This window comes from Manis javanica, chromosome 15, assembly GCF_040802235.1.
Source record: "Manis javanica isolate MJ-LG chromosome 15, MJ_LKY, whole genome shotgun sequence".
In the NCBI taxonomy this organism is placed as follows: domain Eukaryota; kingdom Metazoa; phylum Chordata; class Mammalia; order Pholidota; family Manidae; genus Manis; species Manis javanica.
Genome location: NC_133170.1, coordinates 83,804,297 through 83,831,297, shown reverse-complemented (window position 1 = coordinate 83,831,297; position 27,001 = coordinate 83,804,297). Strand labels below are relative to the sequence as shown.

The window sequence follows — 27,001 nt, the reverse complement described above, 5'->3', positions numbered from 1 at the left end:
TCTCTTCATTCAACCATGAAGTCTGTGAGGATAGAGAATAAACATATGCATAAAAATGAACATCCAGAATATACAAAGAGTTCTTATAATTCAATAAGAATAAAATGACCCAATAGGGGGAAAAGGTGGTACAGGATATGAACAATAAGATATAGGCAATTTAAAATGAGGAAACTCAAAAGGCCAATAATCATATAAAAGATGTTCCACCTCAACAATAATAAGGGAATTACACATTTTAAAAGTTCATTCTATTCCTATCAGATATGAAAAGAGAAAACAACAGGTATTAGAAAAGATATGAAGAAGTGTGAATTTTAATGCTTACTGATGGGAGAATAAATTAGTACAAATAATTCAGATAAGATTTGGCCATACCTGGCAGGCAGAAATATGCATACAGCTTTAAACACTTCCTACCCTGTAGAAACTCTTATACATTTCACATATCCACAAAGGGACAGATATAAGACTGTTTGTTGCAATGCTGTTTATATAACAAAAAAAGGGGGAAAGAGTAACGTACCTGTACATTGGATAAGAACTTAAATCTTAGAAGGGAATAGCAAATAGCCATAACATGTGACAACTTGGATAAATCTCAGAAACAGAATATTAAGTGAGAAAGACAAGTTGCAAATAATCTTACAATATGCTTCCATTTACATGCATTTTTTAAAACACCCAAGACTGTGTGTGTGTGCAAGAGGGATATACTGAGAGACAGCAAGAGAATTTCATGGGTATACACGTATGTAAAAATTAAATATAAAAACAAACATAGGAATGATAAATGGCAACTTCAAGACTGTAGTTACCTCTGGAGAGGCAGGAATAAAGCTGAAAGGCAGAGTTCTAGCTGAAGCTGAAGCTATATAATTTAATCATTGTTAAAAAAGAGATATGTGAACCAAAAAACATACACAAAAATAAGCATAAGGCAAACAGAGGGTGACAATATCAGAACAAGCAAAGAGCTATGAGAAATGAAATTCATGAGCCTAGGAAGCTCCAGGAAGACTTCACGGAGAGGGCAGCTTAGAGCTGGGCCTTAAAGGGTGACTAGGATCCCACAGTCTGAGATAGAGTAAGGGCGAGCATGAGCAGATGCATGGAGATGTGAACAGGGGAGGATCCCGAGGAAACTCAGGTCACCCGATGAACTACAGCGGATGCCAAGGACTAGCAGCTGAGGCGATGGAGTGGGAGGGAGGAGCGATAGGTTTCCGCCAGTAGGTAAGGGCAGGTTTATATTCTTTTTTGCTGGAAAGCCCTCCAGAGGCTTTATGAGCAGTGTGAAGGCCAAGCTCTGCCTTTTCGTGGCCTCGCTGCATACATGATCGTATGTTGCATATACCGAACACGGAGTCACTGAAAGGACAGAATGAAGGCAACGTCATCCAAAGGGCAAGAGGGGCCTAAGGCTCTTAGCGTTTGGCAAGAGGAAGAAAAGAGCAGATTGTTGCTTCCATTTTCCTTCCTTCTCAGAGAACTTAATAGCAAGGAGCCTAGGATATGGCAGAAAGTTCTAGAAAGTCCTTATGGATAAGGTTAGGATTAGGGTTCAGAGCCCCCCCCCCCCCACATCCTTCCCACTGTAACATTGTCACTACCTTAAAAGCACAGCAGGGAAACAAAATTATTTGTAATTCATTGAAACCTGATAGAACTTGAAATAGGATAGTCGATCCAATCATCTATTTAAATTGTGAAGTCTCACATTAGTCAAGTTCTACTGGTTGAGTAACTGCAAATTCAGACATTTTCTGTCAAAATAGAAACGAAAAGCAAAGGAAGCTATAGCGCCACCTTGTGGTGAGACCCAGCTCTGCACAGAGATGGTTCTGCCAAGGCCATTCAGGGGTGCTGTGCCTTGTCTGGATCTGGAGTCCCTACATGAGGGTGAGGGCAGCAGACGCCGAGAGCTAGAGCAGGCAACAGATAGGACCAGGAGTGAGGAGGCCTGCCTCCAGGCCTCCCTTCTTCCTAACATACTTCAAGCAGGATCAGGACAGCCAACGTCAGAAAGCCTGAGAGGTGGTGGAAGTAGGGAGACAGGCAGAGGAATATAACGTCACAGATGTTCCCAGGGATGTTGTGCTAAAGTGAGCTGGTATTAATGAGCTATGAGCCTCAGACCTTCCTGAAAAATAAAATGACTTTTTTTTTCTATAAAAAACTGCCTGATAGAACCAGAGATCACCAGCCACAGAGGGCCAATAGTCTCCAACCCAAGTGTCAACTTCAACAAATTGGTGGTAGCTAACGAGCACATTGTGTTAGGCAGAATTTGAGTTCATTGGAAAGAAGGCCATTAATGATTGACATCTGTCTCTGATATGGGGGAGGGGAGTGACAGTACCCCTACCCCAGGGGAGTATGCTGCTGTGGATCTCTGTTTAGCTCTAACTTCTCTGCATCTCAGTTTTTCTCATTATAAAATGAGGATAATTCTGCCTTCCGGGACTACTTCAATAAAAGGAGACCAAGAAGAGATGATTCAAGTATTTCTGTTGACTTCCCTGGATGAACAAGAAAGCTGATGACTTCAGAGTTTCTCATGGCCTTTCCTGACCTGAACACCATTGAAGGAGCTGAAGGACATTGTTTGAAAATGTTAGGGGCTCTACTAGATCATAATACTGGGTCTAAGAAACAGGATAAGCTGGCATTTAAACAATTTAAGTCATTAGCTGTGAGGCTGGTGCTGCAATTTTTCCAGGGCCAGAGAAGGTAATAAAAAGAAATCAAACAGCATCATTAAAGTACTTCTAGATTAATTCACTCAACAATTACTTATTTAACATTTTAATTTTGTAGACATTTATATATGTATTGTACTACACAAGTATATAATTTATAATATATATATTATATATTTCTCTATATGTGATTTTATAGGTATTTATTAAGCACCTACTATGTGCCAGTTCTTTGTTAAAGCTAGGGATAGAGTTGAGAATAAAACAGGTACCTGCCCAAATGGAGTTTACATCCTAGGGGGAAAGGCTGTAATAAACAAATAATTACTATAAAACAATAAATGTTACAGAAAGGGAAATGTGGGTGGCAGGAGACCCTCTGGAAGGGGCTTTACATGTCTGTAGGCCAGAGGTTGCAGATTCATGGTGCCTGGGACAAACTCATCTACAGACAATTGCTTTGGCCAGCACCCGAATGGCTTCAGTGGGACATGCGCTCTCCAGGTTTCCACAGGCCCCACCACTCCACACTGCGTTCTGCTCGGTGTTCTCTCACATCAGGGTAGCCTGGGTCCTGAAAGACATGCCATGAAAGAAAGAGCCCAGTGAGTAGGGTAGGGAATACGGTGAGGGAGTGTTCTAAGTGGGCAGATGCCCAGAACAGAGAGAGACTCTGGTAATTCTGAAAACTGAAAGGTCTAGGTGACGAAAGCATGGAAGAGATTACGGGGTCCAACTCCTTTATGTTATATATGAGGAAACAGGCCCAGAGAGAGGAAGTTTGTTCAAGTCACACAAGTAGCAAAATAAGCAACAGACTCAGAACTAAACCCCAGATGTCCTGCTCCCCAGTGACCAGTTCTTTCCGTGCAATACTGTCCCCTTATCCATAAGGCCTACCAATCCCCAGTGAAGCCCCAGGGAATGTCTAGGAATCCAGGCCCATTCACTCTAGCTGCCCGCAGGGATTCAGGTCAATCAGGCACAAGGCCCTGCTCCCAGGCATTGCTCCGCAGAGTCACCACTCCCTTGACTGTGAGTAAGGGCTGGATTTAGGAGCTGGCAAGTTTCAGGGGCCGGGTTCAGGCCTCACCTTACCCTGTACTTCCCTAGGCGGTGTGATGACAGGAAAACACCTCCCAGACAAAGGAGGGAGACCGGCCTTCCACCCACAGCCCTTCCTCCCCCTGGCCTGAGGCTGAGACCTGAAGACCCAGACAGGGACCCCAGGGAAACCCAGCTTTCTTCGGGCCACCCTTATTCACTCAGCGCCTTCCCCAAAACTCCTGAACTCCTCTTTGTAACAGGTTCAAGAATGCTCATCTAGGTTGTGTCTAAAAGCACACTGAATATGTTTGATTTTCTGATGATAGCGCCACTTTGGGACAATGTTCTCCATGTAAGTGGTTTGTCCAGTAAAAGAAGATATCTTCCTGGCTTTTTGTTCATCTTAAAGCTGTTCTTTCTTGTTCTGATACATGCTACAACATAGGTGAATCTTGAAAACATTGAGCGTTACATGAGGTACCTAAAACAGGCGATTTGGTAGAGACGGAATGTAGAACAGTGGTTACCAGGGCTTTGGGCATGGGGGTGGTCGGGGGTTTAATTGTTTAATGGGTGCAGAGTTTCTGTCTGGGATGATGAAAAAGTTCTGGAAATAGTGGTGCTGGACCTCTGGCAAGCTATACCACAAGGCTTCCAAACTTCGGTGTGCATACAAATCCCTGGGGCACCGGGATTTTACCAGAGCCTGCTGATGGGGTTGTGAAGATCAGGTGAGACAGTGTAAGTAAAGTGCTTGACTCAATCCCCAGGACTTAGTGAGCACTCGAGGAATGGAAACTAATATTTTTACTATTTTTTTACTTAGTCTCTGTCCTTCCAAACTTACAGGTTTGTGTGCAAAAACACGTGTCTCTCTGTGTAGTTGTTTTGCTTTGTTTTTGCTAGATGTGCACAACTGGGTACGTAAGAGCCCTCGCACATGTCACAAGTTCCTCGCAAGGCTGTGCTCCCAGGAGCATGTGCTCCGGTGCAGATACAATCCCTGGGAGGCACGTGTTCACGTGTTTGCAGCTGAGCAGAGTGTGCCTGTGTATCTTGTATATACAAAACACTGTTTCCTTAGGACACTGTTATCGATGAACTAATTCAAAAGTCATTTCTTCTTGTTTCTGATATCAGCCAAGGTTGGTGAGTGTAAAGATAATTAAAGATTGGTCAAAGGGGAAAATCGTGTTTTAATTGAAGTCTCTTATCCTACCCAAAGGTTCTAGATATTGGAGAGAAATGTGATAACTAGCTATAAACATTCTGGTCTAGAGGTTAGTGTGGGTCACCAGGCTGTAAATGCCACAGGTCTCCAGGCCGTCTGCCCAGGCTTCCAGTCAGAGGTAGGAAGGCTGATCTCGGGGTGCCCCTTCTGTTGGGATACCCATTCTGCTACTCTTCCACAGAGGCACTCTGCAGGGTTAGGAAGGCTGATGTCTAGAAGGCAGGACCCCTGAGTTCTCACCGGCTTCTGTGGCCAGCTCTCTTGACCACGCCAGGACTCCGAGTCACCCAGGCAAAGGGGTTGCAATAGGACCCAAGAGTTAAGTGCATGGGCATTAAGCCAGACAGACCCGGGCTTCACTTCGGTGCCTCTACCTCTCAGTTGGTAAACGTGTGACTCAGTGACTTCCTCTTTCTGAGCTTCCATTTCCTCAACTATGAAACATGGATTTTTAAAAAATCAAATTCCTATTTCACCAGGTTATTGGGAAATTTAATTAGGAGCTTGCATTGGAAGGGACTGGCATATCATATTCGCTTAACCTAGCTTATATTTATTGAACACTTACTCTTTGCCTGTCTACACAGGCATCATTTAATCCCTGCAATGACTCAGAATGGTAGATACCATTATCATTCCCATTTTATAGATGAGGAAACCCAGGCACTTGCCCGAGGTTACACTGCTGGTAAGAGGGGAATTTGAACCCAGGCACTCTGACTCTCACACTGTCCTCTTTAATATTATTGTTACCAACAAAAATAACGCAGAAAGGATTTCAGTGCCTCCCCTACAACTGTGGAGGAAATTGCTCACCCTCAGATTCCCCTCAAATCTCTTTAATATTAATGTACATCCATTTCCCCTGATTCATTCCCAGACTTTAGCTATCATTCACTTATTCATTCAGCAAACATTCTTTGAGCAGCTACTATGTGCCAGGCTCTGTGCTCAGCCCTTAGGACACATCACTGAACAAAACAGTCAAGGTGCCTGTGCCCACAAAGCTGGAAACTGGAGGAGAGAAGTCAGCCATGCAGAAAACCAGAGCAACAGCAAAAGCAGAGGCCCTCAGGTGGGACTGAGCCTGGCCGGCGCAATCTAAGAAATGAGAAGGACAGTATGGCTGGAGCAATGCGCAGGAGATGTCTTGAATGGGCCCTGCCCCTCTCTGGAGCTCCAGACCTGTCGTCCACACCCTGACCGCACATACCTCTTTGGGTGGTGCCCAGACCCCTTCAAGGCAGTATGTCCAAAACAGAAGTCATTACTTTCCCCAGACTGACCCTCTCCTCTTCCCTGACCAGCCACTGCACAGCCAAACACCCAGTAGCCTAGGCTAAAGCTAGAGACCTGTTAAATGTTTCCTGAGTTTGTCCTCTCGCTAACGCAGTGACCTTTGCCTTGGTTCCGCCCTCATCGTCACTGGCCTGAGCTGTCGGGCTGGCCCCTAACTGCCCGGCCTCAGCCTCTGCACCTTCTCCCTCAGGTTGCTGCCGGAGAGCTTCCCAAAACAAACATGTGATCGTACAACTCCTGCAGTGTAAAAACCCCCATGGTTCCTTTTTTGTCTCAGGATGAAGTCTAAACTCCTTGGCCTGGCAAATAACACCCTTCACAGTGAAGTCTGAAGCCACATTTCCAGCCTTATCTCCCATTATTTGTCCACATTTCTGAGCACCAGCAATATCTAATTACACTTTCATACCACCAAGAACAGCACAAGCTGTTCCCTCTACTTAGCATCACTCTTCGGGCTCTCTATCCCTGTAGAACTACTATTCACCCTGTAAGATCTAGCCCATTTCACTAAAGCCTTCCCTGACACCTCCGGGCAGAATCATCCACCGCTCTCCCAGAACCCACAGTACATGTTTACAACACAGCTACAGAACTCATCAAATGTGTTTCTGGTTATTTGGTTATATATCTATCTCCCCACAAGACTGAGCGCGGAAAGGCTGGGACCCTGTCCTGTTGAGCGCAATGCCTAGTGCACAACAGATATTCAACAAGTGTTTGATGGATTGATTAATTAATTAAAAATGGATAGAGCACAGAAAAAAATCAATGAGTCCCTCAAAAACCAAATTCCCAGCCATGGCCCTAATAGCACAAATCAGAGGTCAGCATGGAAACTGAGAACTAACCAGAAACCAATCTTGTCTTGCCACCTGGGAATCACAGAGTGACAGAACTAACTAAAGACCAGGAGATACTAAGGCATTGAGGCAAATGATTTATTCAAGTTCCCTCAGTCAAATGTCAACAGAGCGGAACTAGTCCTGGAAGCTCCCAACCAGGACAGCTTCTGTCCAAAATTCAAAGACAAGAGAAGCAAGGTGTTTTTGTACACACGGCATCCAAGAAGGTGCCCCTGGTTCAGGGTGCCGAACGCAGTCACGCTCCGGGTTGAATCGTGTCCCCTAATTCCTGTGCTGAAGTTCTAACCAGTTCTTCCCTCCAGCATGTGACCTCATTCAGAGATAGATCTTTACAGAGATAATCAAACTGAAATGAGGTCACTAGGTGGGCCCTAATCCAATATGACTAGTGTTCTTATAAAAGGAAAAGTTTGGACACAGAGACATATACAGAAGGAGAACACCATGCAAACGTGAAGCTGGCCACCTACAAGCCAAGGAGAGAGACCCGGAGTGGTTCCTTCCCTCACCGCCCTAGAAGGACCCAATCCTGCTAACACCTTGATTTCAAACTTCAAGCCTCCAGACCTGTGAGACTGTCGATTCCTGTTTTTTAAGACACCCAGTCTATGGTACTTTGTATGGCAGCCATTGCGAACTAACGAAAGCCCCATGAAGTGGTGATTCTTAAAATGTGGTCCCTAGAAAAGCAGGATCAACATTACCTGGGATTTGTTAGACAGGCAAGACCTCTCAGAAACTCTGGGGCCAGGACCCAGAAATCAATACTGCAGTAAAGGCCTCTGAGTGATTGTCCTGCATACTGCATTTGAGAACTGCTGCTTTAGAGCTACCCTATCTGTGCTGGGTTGATTAAAGTCCCCCCAAAATGTACAACCACCTGGAACCTCAGAATGTGACCTTATTTGGAACTAGGGTCTTAGGGTCTTTGCAGATGCAATTTGTGAACATACTAGAGGTCATACTGGATTAGGGTGGGTCCTAAACCCAACGTTGTTACAAGCAGAGAAAATAGGAAGGCAGGGACGCAGACACACAGGGAGAATGCCGGGTGACAGCAGAGGCAGAGACTGCAGTGATGAGTGTGGAAACAAAGGGATGCCCAGGATGGCCAGCCGTCAGCAGAAGCTAGGAGAGAAGCAGGAAGGACTCTTCTCTAGAGCCTTCAGAAGCAGCATGGCCCTGCTAACACCTTGACTCTGGTCTCCAGAACTGTGAGAGAATAAGTTTCTGTTGTTTTAAGCCAGCCAGTTTGTGGTAACCTCTTTAGGCAGCCCTTAGAAAATAACACTCCATCCAGCAAGAATCATAAGCCACCTGTGACCACTTAAACTTAGGTTGTTCAAGAGAAGTAAAATTGAAAATTAAATTCCTCAGTTGCACGGGACACATTCCAAGTGCTCAACAGCACATGTGGCTCACGGTTACTGTATCTGACAGCACTAACATAGAACATTTCCATCAGAGCAGAAAGTTCTACCGGAGGCCACTGTTCATGGGCTGAATCCAGCCCACCATCCGTTTTGGCATGGCCCCCAAGCTAAGAATGATCTTTACATGCTTCAATGGTTGAAAAACTAAAAGAATATTTTGTGGTGTGTGAAAATCATATGAAATTTAATTTTATTATCTGTAAATAAAGTGTTATTGGAACACAGCCACACCCATCATTTACATACTTCTATAACGGCTTTAATGCTTCTATGGCCTAGTCAAGTTATCATGACAGAGACCACATGGCCCACAAAACAAGCATATTTACTCTCTGGCCTTTTGCAGACGTTTGCTAACCCTCTGAGCAACATGAAGATTGGCAAGGAGAGGCTATCAGAACAAACTGGCATGATGGTGAAACACAGAGGAAAGCTGTTAAGATGCCCATAGGCATGTACTTCCCGTCAGAGTAAAACCAAAGAGATTATATATTATCTGTTATGTGTATGCACATTATATACATACAATACCCACATTTATGCACTCACACATGTACATTATACACACCCACATACACACAGAATATGCATAAAGAAGGTGACAGGAGGGACATAGACCTGGGTCGTAATGACAGCTACCTAAGAGTGAAGAACTGAATTGGGACAGTGGAGTTTATGTCTTCTGTTATTATTGTCTTTTCACTTTCTGATTCTTCTTTAATAAGGGAGCATTGCTTTTTTGATAAGAAAAAAAAAATCTCCCTAATTCTACAGCGGAGCTCCTAACCTACAGATCACTTTGTGAGGGCTGGTCCTCCTGGGCTGCCCTTTTCTTTCCGTAGCTCTGAATACCTTCATGCCTTGCTTCCCATCAGCAAGGGCTCTCAGGCAGAGATCTGCTCACTCCCTTCACTGACTCGCAGATTACTACATGCATTCTTCCTCCCGGAGCAGAAGAACTGTTCAAGAAAGATCAAACCCTAGGCCATGGGGTGAAGGTCTACCGGTGGAATGACAGCTGCCCGTCAGCCAGGTAGGGACACAGAGGGCCATCCGGTCACCCCTGAAATCTCCAGGCTCAGGGAACTGCCTACCTTGGTTACTTGTAGGAGCCTAGCCCATGTACAGTCTTAGGCTCTGCACCCAAAAACAATCAACAAATATATACAGCTACACTTAAGGGCAGAATCCAAACCTGCTGGCTTACCCCCACACGAGGCAAATGCTTCCCAAACCGAGCCCACTTAGAAGATCTAGGTCGTGACCACCAGATCTGGGAGACCTGAGTGCAAATTCCTGCTTTGCCACCAACTCCCTGGGAAACCTCGGCCCCTCTGTTTGTCCTCTCCTGGCTTCAGTTTTGCCTCTGGAAAGGGTCAGGCTTGGATGGGTGAATTCCAAGTCCCCACCACCACCCAGCTCTGCGCTGGTCCACTCTGGCTCTTCCAGGTGTGTGTGTGCATGCCTGGGACAGGGTCCAGGTCATTCCTAAAGGGTCAAACGATTAACCATTGGGCTGGGCCAGATCCAGAAAGGACTCAAAAATTAACTTGCTTACTTCTGTTTTCCCTTTTAATCTTCACCATTCAGAACTCTAGTAGAGGCACCATCCCCTCCTGCCTCCACAGAGGGCCGTCCTCTGACCCTCTACCCAGAGCGTTCCACCCCCAATCTCCCTCTCCCCAAAACTAAATTCTGCCAGTCCTCACCTCTTCCATGAATCCTCTTCTGATTCCCCAGGGCTCCACAACCACAGCGTCCTCTGACTGCCCCACTACACTGCCCTGCGTCCCAGTACAAGGTGCTAGCACTGACTGCCTGGGGCTGGAGTGGCCTCGCCTCTGGGTACCTCTTCCTACGTGGCTGCTCCCAGGGGCAATAAAAACTATATTGTATTCAACCTTCTGTCTTACGCATAGGTAGATTGTTGAGGATGCTGGAATATTTGAAATGCTTTTCACCAAGCTGAGAAATAAGCCCTGACCACCAGGAAATGTCTTAGCTCCTCACAGCGCCTGTAAACTCTCTCAGCTCCCTGAATCCTCACAGGAACCCCATGAAACAGGCCGACCACTAAACTGGAGCATGAAGCACTTAACACAGAGGTGAAGCAATCTCCTTAAACCCAGGTGGCAAGTTGGCGGTAGAGCCCGAACCACATGCCAGAGTTCTTGCCTTGTGTTCCTGGGCTCTGGGTGTGCAGCACACACGGAAATCATAGCCTCACCCTCTTCTTAAACTGCAGCCTGTTGCCATCTCCATGCTAACATGTGAACACACACACTCTGTAAACACTTTCACACTGGCTGCAGCCTGCTCTGGGCTTCACGCCTTTGGAATCCAGGGCTGATTTTCTCCCCTTGGTAACCATCATTCTCTAAGGCAACAACAGCCTAGTGCAGCTTGCAGCCAGATCAATAACTTCTCTCCAAGAGATGACAAGGGGCCAGGAGACAGTGAACTTGGTCTGACTTGCTCTATTGTGTTCCCCTAAGCCCCTGACCTCCTTCCCTGGGCACTACCTTGTTGGCATGGAGAAGAGATGGGCGAAAGCTTTGGAGTGTGGGCAAGCGTCCCAACACGCAACTGGGAGATGGGCTTCCTAGCCAACATAACATGCTTACCCTGTCTGGCATCCAGGAACCATATTCTCTCAGCCACCTTTGCTGTTCAGCTAGTCATTCAGGGACCTGTAAATATATGCACAAATTCATATGCATGTGACTAAGTACAGATATGTATGGACAAGAGCATTTATGCCATTGTATTTAGTGTGTGTGTGTGTTGTGTAGGTTTAATGTAAACATCCATGTATATCTGCAGGTACCCTCCTGAAAAATGTGTACATGTGTGGGTCAGTAGGTGAGTGGGCACAAATATTTGTTCACATGCCACTCATCCATCAACTTGACAAAGATGTGTTGATACTGCAGGAACTGTGCCCAGGTCTGGGCATGAGGACACAGCATACAGAGGGGCATACACCAGAGCACAAGGGCATAGGAGTGACAGATGTGATCTTCAGGACTATGTACTTGTCTGTGAAACCACTGCACACATGTATGTGCACCTCAGGGCCCATATCAAGCTAGGGAAGTGTCTGGTTGCATAAATGAGGGTATATCTTCTGTCAATAATTGAAGATGCTGCTGTGTTCTCTCTCTGGGACCCAAGGATCCAATCTAACCAGCCCTCACCTGGGCCTTGGACAATAGAGGCATCCTCTGCCTGCTGGTCTGCCAGGGCGGAAGCCTGAAGTGCCGGGTCCCCCTCATCATCCTAACCACTCCACCCTCCCCACCCAGAGGGAGGGGAGGCAGCATTTCCGAGAAGAGGGCCCTCAGAGTCAGGCTGCTGGAAGCCACCTGAGCTTCACGTAGTTTTATGGTTTCACAGTTCGTGTTTGGCTCTGGGTTATTTCTGCTTAAAGAGGTAAGCCGGAGAAGGCAGAGGAGAGAGGGGAGGGGAGATAAGCTGCAGGTCACCTGCGGGAGACACCTGCCCTGGCAGCCGCCTCTGGAACCACATTACCTTCAGGGTTCTAGGTCCTACCAGAGGCAGGAGCCGCCCAAAAAAAAGAACAAGGGCTTCTGGGAACAGAGGTGGAAAGGAAAGCCCTTGCAGAATGTGCCTCAGGAGCCCAGCATCACCTCTGCAGCCTTCTAAAACATCTAGGAAGCTGCTCTACCAATAGGTCAGCTAGGCTCTACTTGGTCACATCCCAGGACACAAGGAGCTCACCCCCTCTAAGATGCTCTCTTAAAATTTTCTCTTTTAATACTGGGACAAAAATCCACCTCCTAGTAACCTTCATTCACTGTACTACTTTCCCTTTCCCTTTCAAACATAATTAATCTTCCTGGGAATAACTGTCTTTTGATTAATGTCTCTGGAAGGCCCATTTCAAAAGCTAATATAACATCCAAAATATATAAAGAGCTCACCCACCTCAACAAACAAAAAGCAAATAATCCAATTAAAAAATGGGCAGAGGAGCTGAACAGACACTTCTCCAAAGAAGAAATTCAGATGGCCAACAGATACATGAAAAGATGCTCCACATTGCTGATTATCAGAGAAATGCAAATTAAAACCACAATGAGATATCACCTCACACCAGTAAGGATGGCCACCATCCAAAAGACAAACAACAAATGTTGGCGAGGTTGTGGAGAAAGGGGGACCCTCCGACACTGCTGGTGGGAATGTAAATTAGTTCAACCATTGTGGAAAGCAGTATGGAGGTTCCTCAAAACACTCAAAATAGACATACCATTTGACCCAGGAATTCCACTCCTAGGAATTTACCCTAAGAACGCAGCAGCCCAGTTTGAAAAAGACAGATGCACCCCTATGTTTATCGCAGCACTATTTACAATAGCCAAGATATGGAAGCAACCTAAGTGTCCATCAGTAGATGAATGGATAAAGAAGATGTGGTGCATATACACAATGGGTATTATTCAGCCATAAGAAGAAAAGAAATCCTACCATTTGCAACTACATGGATGGAGCTAGAGGGTATTATGCTCAGTGAAATAAGCCAGGCAGAGAAAGACAAGTATCAAATGATTTCACTCATCTGTGGAGCATAAGAACAAAGCAAAAACTGAAGGAACAAAACAGCAGCAGACTCGCAGAACCCAAGAATGGACTAACAGTTACCAAAGGGAAGGGACTGGGGAGGATGGGTGGGAAGGGAGGGATAAGGGGGAGGGAGAAAGGGGGCATTACGATTAGAATGTATAATATGGGGGGGACAGGGAGGGCTGTGCAACACAGAGAAGACAGGTAGTGATTCTACTTTAGTAAGTGTCCATCTTACTACACTGATGGACAGTGACTGTAATGGGGTATGTGGGGGGGACTTGGTGATGGGGGGAGTCTAGTAAACATAATGTTCCTCATGTAATTGTATATTAATGATACCAAAAGAAAAAAGTAATCAACAAATAAATAAAACAGAGTTGTCCATGAAAAAAAGTTAATATATAACCTGGGAGAAATAAAGTGTCACTTTATAGTTTGAGTATTTCTCTCTCCCAGTTGAAGTCTTTAAACTCCTCAAGAGTAGGGAGGTTTTGTACATGTATGTACATAATGTATATATGTATGTATATGCTATATATATATTTTTTTCTCTATATACATATATGTATATACTATGTATAAATTTTGTGTATATACTATGTATACACTGTGTATATATTTTATGTGTATATACTATGGGTGTATACATATTTTCTGTGTATATACTGTATATATAGTTTATGTGTACATATTTAATGTATATGTACTAAAATATATAGTATATTTTGTGTATATAGTATATATTTTGTGTGCATATACTATATACATGTATGTTTGTGTTTATGTATACACTGTATATACCACCATTCAATTAATGTTTACTGCATCAGGCTCCATGTTCAGAGTTTGTACTATCTTATTTTATCTGCACAACACTATAGAGCACTATTATTTTATCAAGGATAAAAGTGAGAGTCTAAATACCCTGATGTGAGGTCTCCCAAGCTCTGAGTAGAATTCAAGCCCAGTAATTGTGATTTTAGTCCTGTCCTATTAAGCACCACCCTAAAATCCTTCATATGCCTTGTATGTAGTAAATCAAAATAAATACTAGATGAGGGACTTATCTTTTTAATTAACTAATGCATCCATTCCCAGTAGCACTTGGAATGGATGAGTGTAGCCCATCAGTTGGCTGTGGATAGGACACAGAACAAATGAATTTACATAGAAGGATAAGAGACAGTCTGGTGCCTGGGCCACTTCCCTGGAATACAGGGTCTCTTGACTTCAAGGTTTTCAGCAGTGCAGGTGCGAGGGAGACACATAAAAGGAAATGCGGTGGGCTTCTGAGCCTCCCTTTTGATGTGAATCCATGCAAAGAATCCCTGAGTCCTTTACCTAGAATGCCTTTCTCCTTTATGTTAGCTTCTCCTCCTTCCTGACCCAGATCAAATGTCCCCTTTTACCTGAAGTTCAAGCTTCCTATCCCTCTCTCAAGGCACAAGTATTCCTCCTTCAGCTGTGTTCCCACTGTATTTCACACATGCCTCGATTATAACAGACATCACATCCTATTGTATTTATAGGTCCTCACCATGAGGTCCTCACGAACTGTGCGGTCTCAAGGCCTAACGCAGTGCCTTGCAGGGACAGACTAAGTAAACACATGTTGCAAGTGAGTCAGCGAGTGAGGGAGAGGTCAGAGAATGTGAGAGCTTGCGGAAAGGACTCCCTGAACCCGAACCAGACCAGGGGTCGGCACCCCACAATGACAGGCAGGTTATCCTTGTGCTCCTACCACAAGAGCTGGGAGTCAGCCTCCTCCTACACCACAGGCAGAGACCTCCCACACCTTCTGGTGAGAACTAAAGTATAAACCATCTGCCACCCCAATGCCCTTTGCCCTGGGGGGGCCAGCTGGCCAGTCTCCCACTTTTCCACTAGCTGTGCCAAAGCAGGAAGGACCCCCCCACATTGGAAAGTTTGCCAACCCAGTCTATCCAGGACTAAGAGAGAGAGTCTAAGAATCTTGGAGGTCATGACAGCTGAGATAACTAGGAATGAGAAGGCAGTGGAGAGAAGAATTCAGCGAGGCCAAAGCAAACAGAGGCTACAGTGCTAAGCTCCAGATAAACAAACAATAAGGATCTGTCAGAGCTAATGAGAAGAGCTCCCAAAGACAGAACCGTTACCCCGTGGGAACAGTGCAGCCAGCAGAACGGGCTGAAAGCCCGCGGCAAGGACGGAGGTGAGCCAGGTAAAAGAGGGGCTACCAGGACCCAGGAGGCGGAAAGGGCTCTTAGAGCGCACTTTCTTCCTTTTTTTTTGATTAAAGTATCACTGATATACAATCTTATGATGATGTCAAATACACAGCACAGTGGTTCAACATTCACCCCTACTATCAAGTCCTCACCCCCTCCAGTTGGTAAGATGTACCCCCATCAAGGCAGTAAGATGTTATAGGTCATTAACTGTGTTCTCTGCGCTGTACTACCGTCCCCTGGACCAACCTATACTGTGATTGTGAATTATTGTGCTCCTTAGTCCCCTTCTCCCCACCCACCATCCTCCCCAACCCCTCCGCTTTGGTAACCACTCGTCCCTTCTTTGTGGCCTGCGTCTAAATTTCAGTGTCTAAATATAGCTGTTTCCCAGACTCCTTTAGGAAACCCCCTTGGGGCCAGGTTTTCATATAGGACCTGGAGGAGAATTCACCAAGCTTTGATCAAAAGCACCTCAGGCTATGTCACAGGCACATCTAAAAACTGCTCTGGATGATACAGTTCCGTCAATCAGGGCTTGACTGAGCTCAAGCCAAGAGCAGAACAGTGACAACAAGCACGTGAAAGGAAGCTCAACATCACTGCTCATTAGGGGAATGCAAATCAAAACCACAATTAAATACCATTTCACACACACTAGGATGGCTGCAATCAACAATAAATAAATAAATAGCAAGTGCTGGCAAGGATGTGGAGAAATCAGGACCCTCGTACATTGCTGACAGGCATGAGAAATGGTACAACCAGTGTGAAAACAATTTGGTGGTTCCTTAAAAAGCTAAACATAGGATTACCATATGATCCAGGGATTCTACTCTTCAGTATATATCCCAGAGATGAAAACACATGCCCACACAAAAATTTGTACACAAATGTTCATAGCAGCATTATTCACAATAGCCAAAAGGTGGAAACAACCCAAATGACCATCAGCTGATGAAAGGACAAGCTAAATGTGGCATCATATCCACACAGTGGAATGCTATTCGGCTGTAAAGAATGAAGTGCTGATACACACCACGACATGGAAGCACCTTGGAAACATTACGCTTAGACATAAAAGGTCACATATTTATGATTCTGTGTATATGAAATGTCCAGAATAGGCAAGTCCATAGACACAGAAAGTAGATTGGTGGTTGCCAGGGACTGAAGGGAGGGGGAAATAGGGTATGACTACTAATCAGTATATATTTCCTTTTGGGGTGATAAAATTGTTTTAGAACTAGATGGAGGTGATAATTGCACAACATTGTGAATGTACTAAAGGCCACTAATTTATATACCTTAAGAGAGTTAATTTTACATTGCGTGAATTTGACCTCAATTTTAAAAAGAGACCTGGGTCTGAGAGCCACTTAAATCACTGCATTGGCACTACCTTCTCCACCAAGGTGGAGACCAGGCCTCCTCCTCCCGAAGGCAGGGAGGGAATCACCACTGGGGACCTTCAGGAGCCCAGCCAACCCCCGAGGCAGCGCAGGCCTTCTTCACTCCCCTCCTCCGCACCTCAGTGACTCTCTCTCTGCCCCCAGCGCCCTCAGAGGTGTCAGAGCAGGAAACTGGGGCACAGCAACCGCTCCTTAGCACCGACCTTCCTTCAAGTTCACTGAGTGGCTCCTTCATGGGTTTGCACAGTCAGTGGTTCACAGACTGACAAGCTGCCCGTCTTCTTACAGGGGCCCAGGCTGGTGATGTCGAGCTTCCTCGATCCCCTCAGCTCCCCCATAAATAATGACCATTAACTGGTGACCTGCAATGGGCCAGCACAGAATATGGTATTCGACGTGACTATCATATTTAATCCTCACAATAACCCTATGAGGTAGATATTACCAGAGCCACAACAGACTTCTGTGGATCCTACGCATAGTTGCCTTTGTGGGTCCCTTTCTCAACAAAAAATGTTAAAAATCAAATTCCATGACTGCATTGGTATAAAGATATTAATATTGGTTTAATATTGTATATTAAGACATTTTCTTTTAAATTGAAAAGAAACAAACATTTTCATGGGACTTAAAAATACCATGGACATGGTGCTTCCTGTGCTCGATTGGTAAATCGATCCTGGATATTATTGTCAGTTTCACAGATGAGAAAACTGAGGCTTAAATTACAGAGCTAAAAAGTGGTAGAAATACATGTAGAGTCAACTAATTTTTGACAGGGTGCCACGACACTTCAGTGGGGAAAGAACAGCGTCTGCAACAAATGGTGCTGGACAACTGACTATCCACACACGGAAAAATGAAGTTGGACCCCTGCCTCCCACAGAAACTAACATGTATTTCACCAAAACCACAAACCTCTTAGAAGAAAACAGGGATGGATGTGACTCTTAATGACCTTGTGTTTTTTTAGATATAATACTTAAAGACAAGTAAACCAAAGAAAAAATAGGTAAACTGGACTTCACCAAAAAATGTTTTAAACTTTTGTGTTTCAAAGAATGCTATTAGGAAAGTAAATAGACAATTCATTGAATAGAAAAAATATTTGCAAATCACATATCTGATAAAATATTTTAAGAATTCTTACAACTCAATAATGAAAAACAAATAACCCAACTTAAAAATGGGCAAAGGACTTTAATAGAAATTTCTTCAAAGATGTACAAATGGCCAGCGAACACATCAAGTGATACTCAACATCATTAGTCACTAGAGAAATGCAGATTAAAACCACAACAAGATACCACTTCACATTCACTAAGGTGACTTTTTTTCTTCTAATGGAAGTAATAATGTTGGCAAGAATATGGTGAAATCAGAGGCACCATACATTACTGGTGGGAATGTAAAATAGGGCAGCCTCTTTGGAAAATAGTTTGTCAGTTCCTCAAAAAAGTCACAAAGAATATGACCTTGAAATTCTACTATTAGGTATATGCCCAAGAGAAGTGAAAACATACATCCACACAAAAACTTGTACACAACTGTTCATAGCAGTATTAATCATAAAAGCCAACAAATGGAAAAAAACCAAATGTCCATTAACTGATGAGTGGATAAAACAAAGGTGGTATATCCATGCAATGGAATGCTATTCTGCCATCAATAAGAATAAAGTATTGATACATACCACAACCTGGATGCACCTTGAAAATATTATGCTGAGTAAAAGAGGCCAGACACAAAAAGCCACATTGCATGATTCCATGTACATGAAATGACCAGAATAGGCAAATCCTTAGAGACAGAATGTAGATTAGTGGTTGTCAGGGACTGGGGGGAGGGGATAATTGGGAATGACCACTAATAGGTACTGAGTTTCTCTTTGGAGTGAAGAAAATGTTCTGGAATTAAATAATGGGGATGTTTGCACAACCTTGTGAATATATCAAAGCTAATGAAATGTATGTTTCAAAATAGTTAATTTTAAGGTATATGAATTATATCTCCATTTTAAAAAGAAAATTTGTGGTTATGGTTCTATAACTGTGAATATACTAAATACTATTGAATTATATGCTTCATATAGTGATTGTATGGTATGTGAACCATATCTCAATAAAGCTGCTACCAAAAAAAAAATGTAAGACTGTGATTCAACTCCAGGTTTTCCATTTCCAAAACAAAAGCTTTTAACTACTTTCCACACCTCTTCATTTACAGGGTGATGGCAGAAGAACTCTTTACCTCCCTCCTTCCTCATACAAGCCCCCTTTCCTCTCCCTACCTTACCTGCTCTCTGAACATCAAAAGCTCCAGGCAAGTGGTTTCTTCTTTCTAAGCACGTGTTGTCCAGATCAATAGTTCCCAAGTGACTGCAATCTAAAACCAAATCTCCTTAGCCTGGAAACCAAGCCCTCTAAAGAATCTGCCACCAGCTTTCTTTTCCTAGGACTCTGCTCCACACGCCCAGCATTCTAGCCAAACAATTCTCTCTGCCTTTCCCTGAGTCATGGCCTTTTCCTGCAGTCCCACGTGCCTGGAAAACCCTCGCTCCACCCTTCCACTGCACAGCCAGAACCTTCCTTCTGATGCCACCTGGTGCCTTCTCTGGGTTCAGTTATACACACATGCACACACACATGCATACACACGCACATACTGGCATTAATTTTACTCTCTTTGAGGCATCACAGGTCTCTATACGTCCATGCATTTCTCCCTGCGTTAAGGTATTTGGACATACATTCCTTGAGGACCACACATTAAACAACCCAAAACGCCTAGCACAGTGTCTGGCACACAGTGGCACCCACAAAAGTCACACCAAACTAACTGAAGTGAATTCAACCTCACCCCCAGTCATCTCACTGCTCTTTTTCCACTAAAGGTGGTTTCCTGCCAACTAGGAACACTACAGGCAGTTTGAACAAGGTGTCTAGAATGCTAACAGATGCAAATGGCTTCCAGCCACATCTATTTCATATGAATTAGGAGTGAGCTTTATGGCCTTGGTTGCCCTGACTACCCAGCTGTTAGCATACCCTACTCAGTCCAGGGGGTGGTAATGCCCCCTGGCAGGGTGATGCCAGCCAAGGGCGATGTGAAGGGGATGAGAATTCCGTTCTGTGGTACCAGCATCTTCTGAGTCCTTCATAAGGGCACCATATTAGGACCCCTCCCGCCCATTCCTCAACTCCAACCGAGACAGCGGGTCAGGAAGTCCAGAGGGGTGTGCCGCGGTCCTGCTCAGACAAGGTCCCAGGGAGGACGGCAAGGGAGAGCCAGGCCAGCAACCCCCACCCTGCCCTCATCGGAAGTGCCTTTCAATTTCCTAACCTCTGCTGCACCCTGGTGCCCTGACTGACCATATCCTACAACGTCCCGCTAGCCCTACCTCTTGGGCAGCAACGGAAATAATGCAAGTCACAAATGTAATTTTAAATTTTCTAGGAGCCACGTTAAAGAAGGTAAAAAGAAACAGGTGAAATTAATTTTAATAAGTGTATAACTTAACCCAACAAACCCAAAATATTAGCACTTCAATATGTAATCAATACAAAAAAATTATGAATGAAAGTCTATGCTCTTTTTTCCATGCTTAAGCTTTGAAATCTAGTGCGTATTTTATACTTGCAGGACACCTCAGTTCTAGCAAGCCATACGCCAAGGACCCAGCGGCCACATGTGACCAGCAGCTACCATACTGGACACTTGGCTCTAGGGCTGGGAACACCACTGCCCCCGCTGGCCCAACCGGTGCTGTCCAGTGCACTGAGCCATGTATTCTCACGAAACCAGCCTTTCCCCTGAGCTCCAGGTTTTTGCCAGTTGCCTGCTTGTCATCTCCATCTGCCTAACAGAAATCTCTACAAGTTCTCCAAAATTCTCATTTTCCACCCCAAAACCTATCATCTCCACAACCCACTCCCAACTCAATCAATGGCATCACCATCCATCCAGTTGCTAGATTTAAAGTCTAGGCCTCCTTTTCCTTCACCCCTGTCCTGTTCCATATCCAAATAGCCATCGAGTTCCCTTCAGTTCAGCCCATAGATATATCTGTTCATGTGTCTTTGTCTCTACTACGCCTACCACCCTAGCCCGGGGCAACATTATCTTGCCTGGGCTATTGCAGCAGCCTGCTAACTGCTGCCACTCGTCCCCCCCTCCGCCTCACTACACCCACACCGAGCAGCCAGAGGGATCAGACCTCTCCCCTGCCCACATCCCTCCTTCAGTTTCCCAGTGTCTTCTAATAAAATCCAAACTCCTTGGCTAGCTTTGGCACACCCTTCACTACCAGCGCCCTGCACCTCCCTGCCCATCCCTCTCCCATCAGCCCTATTTCCGACCTGCTAAATTCATTCCCACTTCCTGCTCCCTCTGTCTGAGATGTTCTCCCCCCACGCCTCTGCATGGCGGTGTTTGAGCGGCCTTCCCTCGCCGATCTATCTTCCCTCATCCTTATCCTTAGTCATTTTCTGTCCCATAACCTTGTCTTTATTTTCTTCATAGCATTCACAAAGAGGAGCATTCAGTTCTCTGAAATTGTTTGCTTTCTGTCTCCTTCCACTAGAACATAAGCTCTGTGAGGGAAAGGATTTTCCTTCTATGATTCATCTGTTCCTTAAGCAGCTGGAAGAGTACCTGGCACTTAGTAACATATGAATGAATGAGTAAGTGAAGGCTTTTCCCTCAGTCTAGAACATTCTCTCCATTCCCTGTTTGACTCTTTCTCCCTCAGGTCTTAGGTTAAGAGTTACCTGCCTGGACAGCCTTCCCAGACTGTTTATTTTCTATCTCAGCATCCTCTTTGCTACCCTCAAAGCACAATCTTGACTATTGCCGATTTGTCAACTTTCTCTTTTGTCTTCTATGTTGCCTTTCCTGGACTGCTCTTAACACCACTCTACACTCTACACCCCACAGACAGGGGCCACATCTATACAGTTCCCTCCTGTCACCCCACTGCCTGGCACAAAGCCTGGGATGTGGCCTGTGTCAAGTAAACACTTGCTGGATGAATAACCAACTCTTCCTGGTACCTCCCAGGCCTGGAGATCCCCTGGGGGTATCCTGCCAGGCCCCTACAAGAAGCCTGCCTTGTCCTGGTCTCCTCCAGCTCCCAGAAACCTCAGTTCCCACCTCCCTGGACCACCAAGGAGCCTGGGCGTGATGAGCTGGGTACGCAGTTTCAAAGAAAGCAGAGGGGCTGGGACAGGAAGAAGGAAAACCATTATCCCAGGGTGTGGCCGAGGCTTGCTCATCAGCTTCCCTTCCGCACCCAGGTCAGCAGAGCCCTCCTCCCAGCAAGGGCCCCAAGAGCCCACCCTGGTGGGGCTGAGGGTGGGTCCCTGAGACCCAGCTGCACCCTCCCCAGTACCTACCCCCACCTGGCCAGGCACTTCAACCCTCCCAGTTACCAGGTCAAAAAGCAGCAGGGTCTGCTCCTGTGGCTGGTCAGATTCCACAGTGTCCTTGGGGGAGCTGCCCCAAGCCCCCCCGGAGGACTTTCCTCCACTCAAGTCTCAGGCCATACAGATCATGGAATCCCAGCGCCCCACTAAGGAAGCTGGGAGAGGAGCAGGGACTTGCCAGGCTCCCACAGCCAAGGCCAGGCTCCTGCGGGCGGAGGTGACCGGCCAAGGCCCGGGCTCCGCATGCTTCCCCCACCAGACCCCGTGGCCGCTCCGGGCCCTTGCTCCGTGCAGGGCCAGCGCACTAGGACGCAGGTGACAAGGGCACCGAGCTGGCCTGCTGACCAGCGGCTGGAAACTGAACGACCAAGAGGCTGATGGAGAAATTGTGACCGACTGGCTGTGACTTGGCTGACTGACTACAGCTGGCGGACTGACAGGACCGACTGACAGGCTGGGAGACCGGCAGGCTGACAGGACTGACAGGCCGGCAAACTGACGGGCCGACTGACAGGGCTGACTGACAGCCCGGCGACGAGGCCGGCCGGCAGGCGGGCTGGGGCGGGTGCTGGCGGCGGCCGCCCGCCTCCCGCTCACTCGCGGCGCCGCCTCCCCCGCCGCGAACCGGCTCCGGAACCAAAGGGCGCCGGGCCGAGCGGGCGACCCGACGGGGGGCGGCGGGCTGAGCGGCGGGCAGGGGCGCCCCGGCGGCCCCTTCCCCGCACTCGGCCTCCCCGCCTCCTCCGCCCGCCCCCCGGGGCGAGGGAAGCTGCCCGCCGCCCCTCGGACTCCCGGGGAGACCCCAGCAGCCCGGCCTCAGGACGTCTGCGAGGAGTTGGCGGGCCCGGGGCCCCGAGTGGGCAGGGGGCCGCCAGGGTCCGGGGAATCCGCACGGCCCCCGCTGCCCCCTGCAGCCCGCCGCGCGTCGGGCCCCCTGCCAGCTCCCCGGCCTTCCGAGGGCCAGCCCGGTGTGGCGAACCCCGGGGGGCCCCTAGGTGGCGGCAAAGGCCGGAGAAAGCGGGCCCAAAGGGGTCCCTTCCCTCCGCTCGTCCCCAGAGAGGCTGGAAGCCTGGCCTCGCTCAGAAGCTGAGCATCCAGGCTGCGAGAACGTGCGCGCATCCCGCAGCGATCCTGCCCCAGGAGGGGGCGAGGCGGGAAGAGGGGAGGCTACGCGGAGAGGCCGCGGGAAGTGACGGCGCGGAGGCCGGGTGCGCTCAGACCTGCCGTCGCGGCAGTGTGACCGTGGGGGTCCCCTCGCCTCTCTGAGGCTTCATCTCCTCGCCTGTAGACAAGAGGCGCACCTGCTTCCTTGGATGTTTTAGGGAACCGACTGAAACGCTGCGTGGATACCACTTAGCACAGGGCCTGGCGCCGGGTAGGTGCTCGGTCAGGACTCGACAAACTAACAAGTGAAAGCAGCGTTCCTCGGTTACCACGACAACGCCTGGCTGGTATCTGAGCGAGATGGTCTTTTATAAAGTGTCGATTGGGCCAGGTTACACTCCCCAGCTATTCAGTCTGATGCTAATCTAGATGCTCTGACCAGGGTAATTTGTAGATGCAATTAAATTAAAACTTTGTAGATGTGATTTAAATCAGTTTACCGTAAGTGAAATTATTTTAGAGAGATAATCTAGGTGGGCCTGATTCAATCAGTTCAAAGGCCTTAAAATCAGAGTTGGCGCTTCTCTGAGGAAGAAGTAATTCTGCCTGTGGACAGCAGTTTCCACCTTGGCCAGAGTCCCAGCTGGCACCTAATGGTCTCAGTCTTGCTCAGCCCAGCTCCACAGTCACCTAAGTCAATGCCTTCGATGAATCTCTTAATATGCATCTCCTACCGGTACCATTTCTCTGGCTGTATTCTAATACAGAGAGTAAGTGAGGGTGTGTGTGTGTGTGTTCATGCTAGGGTCACAGGGCCCAATCCTCATGTTTATTCACTGCTTTTTAAGTTCAGGGTGGCTTGTGCCTTTCCAGGTCCTGCAGTTGGAGGCTATAGCAAAACCATGGTTGTTTCATGATAGAGCTGGGGTAGGGCTAGGAGGTGGAGCAGGGTGGGGGGTCCCCTCTTTCTCACTTCCACCACCCCTGCCCCAAGGCTTCAACCCACTTGTTTCCAGGCTTTCTTAAGCAGTCCCCTTTTCCTAAGGGGGCTCATCCTCCTCCCCCTGCAGCAGGTGTAGGATTGGGAATGAAGGGTATAAGCCAGGCTGTCTCCCCACAGGCCAGCTGGTGAGGAGGCTTCTCTCTCAGCAACCAGCCGGTCTGCATGTTGCTGTACCCTGCGTCTCCCACCTCCGTCCCCCAGGCCACGTGTCATGTGCACACCCACACCCCTGCCTCCAGCCCCCCTCATTTAGCAGTCACTAACATTCATCAGTTACAGTCTATGCTGGAGCACTGTTCCAAGCACTTCATGCAGCTCATTAGGCTCAGCACAAACCTGCGGGGTGGGAATTAACACTGTCATTATCCCCATTTTACAGAGGAGGAAGCTGAGGCACACGCTCCCAGCGTCCCACTGGCTCCTCCTCCCGCGGAGGCCGGCCCACTGGCAGACCCTTAAGGTCAGCTGAGAACCCCTGCGGTAGAGAGACAGCCGCTCTGACGGTGAAGCTCTGCTGAACTGCGGGGTGTCATCCCCTCTCAGGCCTTGTTTTCTCCCCAGCCCAAATGGTGGTGGTGAAGACCAAGGGGTGGCTGGCCTGAAAGCACTTGACCACCATCACCCCCGCCTCCTTTCACCAGGACACTGGGGAGGCTGCTAAAGCATGGCTTTGGGAGTCAGAGGCCTAAGTAGGAGGCCTGGTGCAGCCCTGTGCGAACTCTGAGGCCCTCAGCCAGTTCCGGAACCTACCGGAGCCTTGGTTTCCTCCTCCATGAGGTGCGCCAGGGACGCGCCCCTCACGGGGCTTCTGTGCGGAAAGTACACCAGGTGGAATGCTCTGGCATGCAGGCCTCTGACCTGCAGTCTGCTCTCTCTACCTTTATTAGGGGTTTGGTAAAAGTGAAGGCCCGTGGTGAACACAAGAGATTTGTGGTTATTATAACTCAACACCTATGGTCCCCTGCCCCTGCTAAAAAACAAAAAAATGAAACAACCTGCTCCCCCTTTGAAGGAGGCAGTTCCTTTAAAGGCCGGCCCTGACACTGCATGCGTCCCTTACATGTTGAACTCGGAGCACCGCTCCTGCTTCCCTTAGTCTGGCTCTGCCCCACTTCCTCATTTGAAAGAAAGCAGAGTCACACCGCCCTCCCCAAGTGGCTCAGGCCATCCCGAACATCATCCCGAGTCCGTCCTTACCTGACCCCACATCTAGTCCTTCAGCAAACCCTGGCAGCTCTACCTCCCAAATACATCCACTGTCTCTCTCCATCCCACTGCCACCACCCAGGGCCCTGCTGCCCAATCTCCCTCTTGGGCAAACTATTCCCCGACTTTGCCCCACACAACAGCCAGGATGCAATTTTGAAGATGCAAACAGGATCATGTGCTCTGCTGCACAAAACATTTCCATGGGGGTTTCTCAGGGTGCTGGCCTGCGAGGCCTGGTCTCTGCCACCTTCTCTACATTCATTTCCCACCCAGTTCCTTCCCGCTCTTATAACTGGCCATTTGGCCTTCTTTCAGCTCCTGATGCTGTGCACACTCCCTTTGCACATGCTGTCCCCTCTGCCAAGACTTTCCCCAACCCTACACCCACACCCTTAGTTAACTCCCCTCTGCCCAGGCTGTTCAGAGCCCTCTGTTAAACATGTGCCGGGCATTCTGTGCTTTCCCTTCCGGGCAACATGCACCTCGGTCTGACTGCGGGATTAATCTCAGCCCCACCACACACACAACTGTGAGCAACGTTAGGCCAGGGATGCAGGCTGGTTTTGCGCACCCCGGTATCCCTGGTGCCCACACACAGGAAGAGCTGAATCAATGCTTAGTGGGCGAGCCATAGGTGAGGGAGTAAGACTAGGTACCTGCCTGACCATGGGCAGAAGCCACCTGTCCTGGGTTGTGCGGGGAAGCTCAGTGTTCACCTGTTGTCCCAGTATAATAACAGTGGTGCTCTTGCTCACTCTCAGGTGTCCGAGTCTGATGATATATCAATCTAGTTATTGGAAGGAGAACGGTTCACCACCCTAGAGCTTCTGCTCTTTCCAGTCCCATGCTGGTTTTCCCACTTTTCCCTTGAAAGCCTTAATCTTTTCCTTCTTGCTCCTCAGATATTCTTCTTTCAATATTCTCCCTGCATTGTCCCCAACCCCCAGAAAGACATAAGAATGCTGTTTGTCTGTTGCACTGCAAAATCATCTTCCTGGAGGGTTGCCATGGCGATCAAATGATGTCACTGTCCTGGAAACAGTTGCCTAGGAGATGAGTGATGTCACTTCCAGATGATTGCCATGGCAACCCTCTCAGTGAAACTAGGGGGTGGCCAGGAAAGTGAAGGGGGTGGAGGGCGGATGCAGAAGGGACAAATGTAAAGGGCGGAAGGAATGGGGGTGGGGGAAACATGCAGGAAAAAAGGCCAGGAAGAGGATGGGGGCCATCCCGGAGCAGTTGCAAATAACAGAATCCAGAATCTCAGAAATGGAAAGGCATCCAGAGATGACCAAAAACACCCACCTAATCTTTAAAGGCTGCTGAGAGGCCAAGACATGTTCAAGGTCACACCATTGGTTTACCAGTGATTTTAGAACCAAGCCCAAGGCCTCATCACCCTGTTTCTTATATGGCTCAACTTATTCCTTTGGATCATTTCTCTTTAAAAATTCTGGCCTCAAATCGATGAATTA

General features: G+C 47.4%; 1 long non-coding RNA gene across 2 annotated transcripts; it reads right to left on the bottom strand.

Moving 5' to 3' along the window:
• LOC108394473 (uncharacterized) lies at nucleotides 1–23,680 on the bottom strand. Of its 2 annotated transcripts, none has more exons than XR_012125489.1 (3): nucleotides 23,512–23,680; nucleotides 11,203–11,268; nucleotides 1–3,276 (listed from the first exon to the last, which is right to left on the bottom strand). It is a non-coding gene; the product is annotated as an uncharacterized lncRNA (long non-coding RNA). The 2 variants fall into 2 exon arrangements; XR_001852444.3 differs by lacking the exon at nucleotides 23,512–23,680 and adding an exon at nucleotides 19,083–19,277.
• Nucleotides 23,681–27,001: the final 3,321 nt, after the last annotated feature.